Below are 2,540 nucleotides of genomic sequence, written 5' to 3' on the forward strand. Positions count from 1 at the left end.
TAGATACTGTTTGTTTCATCAAACAATTCTGAAAAAAAATCTTTATTTTTTATGCTGGTACTGTTAGCTTATTATTGTGATTTGTTCTAAATTTATTTCTATCTATTTTTTTTATGTTATTTATATGCGCTAATGTTAAACTATAGTTTGTTAGATCGATTTATCCACCCTGTGATAACCAGTGAAAGTGAAAAATAACTACTGTAACAGGTCCCATTCAATTTTGGCAATACATAGGTATTCAGTTTTGGTAATATTCGATTTTGACAAAACATTTGTTTTTGACATTAATTATAAACCGCGTAGATCTCAGAAGCAGCGTGAGGAAATTTTACCAGAAAGAAGTTTAAATCTTTAAATTCGCATAAAAAAGTTTTACAGCGTGTGACAGCGTGTTTGTGTCACAACAAGTGAAGCCAAAATCGAATGGGGTGTGTATCATCCCGTGTAGAGGTGAAAGACAAACTAATAACTGTAATGATCCAATCACGGCTCAGACAATCCGATTAGTTATTTTCCCAAACCAATCAGAAATCACTCAATGTTAATCAAACCACACCAATCAGAGTCGTTCGCGCTAGGTACAAACGATCTGCTATCCCCGCGCAAGTATAAAAGTAGGGACAAACCACGCACAGATTGTCAGTAATTTTCTAACAATTGGACGGTTAGGACCTCTAAGCAGAGCAAGCTCCCTATCCCATCCCAAAGCCAACCGGCGAGCAACGGAGCAAAGCCCCACCGAGGAAGACATCATTGCCAGATCGACGACTGCGAGAGGCACGAGGTCGAATACCCAGTTGACTGCCCATCCATCCGGTCGCTTGGCACTATCCCGGCCTTTGATTAAAGCGCGGGCTCGGTTGCAGAATATAAGGGCTTTTGCGGCTCCAGCTGCTTTGTCTGGTAAATCGCCTCGCAATACACAATGCGAAGCTGCATTTTTTCAATGCAAATAAAATAAGTTTCTAAAGAGTTAATATTCCCTCCTGTCGTTGATAGGCTTCTCTGCAACGCCAATAACACATAACATATAGGCATCATTGCCGTGAAATGTGGTCCTTCCAGGATTTTTTTTTATTATAGACTCTTTAAAATTTTATTCGAGTCTGTCAAGAGTTTACAGAGTTTATTGACACTGCTTAAATTACTACGTTGTATGACATCGTTCGTTTTCTCCTTGAGAGTTATTGCAGCGATTTCATATTCATCAAGGTGTTTCCATCTTCTTCTTCAAGGTTTCACTTTGGGGTCAAATCGCGTCGATCAGCGATATTTCTTTAAAGAACTCCAGTACTCCAGTTTGCTTGACTGTTGTCGTCGGCTAATGCTTCCCTCATGTTTGGTTGGAGTCCGATTTTCTTTCTTGCGTCGTCGTATCCAGGGCACTGAACGATAATGTGTTTAATGGTGAGTGGGTGGTTACATTTTACGCACTTTGGTGGGTCTTCCTTTTCCAGTAAGTATACATGTGTTAGCCGGGTGTGGCCTATTCGTAGTCTGCTGAGTATGACATCTTCTTTGCGATTTCCTGTTAGCGCCTCTTTGAATGGTTTGGTAGTGTTTTTTATCTCTCTAAGTTTGTTGTGGGGTGTTGAATTCCATTCGGGTTCCCATTTTTTAGTCATACTATTTTTAATGATGGTTTTTATTTCGCGGTGATCAACTGTTTTCCGCGTAATTGTGCTCATCTCTAGCGCACTCTTTGCTTCTTTGTCCGCTTTGTCATTTCCTGGGATGCCTATGCGACTAGGGACCCACATGAATGTTACCGATGTACCTTTCTTCCCTATGTTGGTGTACAGATGAACTATCTCGTCTTTCAAGCTAGTTCTGATTTTCTTCTTTTCTAGTGATGTGACAACACTTAAAGAGTCGGTGCAAATAATATATGCGCCTACTCTTTCCAGGTTTGAAATCCAGTTTAGGGCCTCTATTATTGCAAGGCTTTTCACACTATAAATACTGAGTAGACTATGGGTTCGCTTGCGTATGATTCCTTCGTCGGTTACTATGCTGTATCCCGTTTTAGAGTCGTTTTTTGATCCGTCCGTGTATATCAGCTTGCCGAACTTATATTTGGTGTGGATTCTCTTAGCAAACAGTTTTTTAAGTTCATTTGGGGTTTTCCCGTTTCTACTAGCGGACATCATTGTTTTGTCTATTCTTATCCATGGCGGAGTTTTTGGTATATTTAGGGATTTGCTTGGTGGTAGAGGAATTCCAATATTTTCGATAATATGCTTGCTTCTTGTTCTGATATTGTTTGGCTCTGATGCTGGGCCTTGGGCCCACAATTCTCCTGAGCTGTTGTTATTCTCTTCGTCTGTTGCACTATTTGTTAAAGCCTGTTCATTGTTTGTTTGCTTTGTTGCGAAGATAGCGAGTCTTTGACTGAAGAAACTTCTAAGACTTGGTATACCCGATTCGGCTTGTAGGCTTTCTATTGGGCTGGTTTGAAAAGCTCCTGTTATTATTCGCAGTCCTTGGTTATGTATATATGCTCTCTAGCTGCTTCATTGTAGATTCACAGGTTGAGG

Source organism: Armigeres subalbatus, chromosome 3 (genome assembly GCF_024139115.2).
Source record: "Armigeres subalbatus isolate Guangzhou_Male chromosome 3, GZ_Asu_2, whole genome shotgun sequence".
NCBI lineage: Eukaryota > Metazoa > Arthropoda > Insecta > Diptera > Culicidae > Armigeres > Armigeres subalbatus.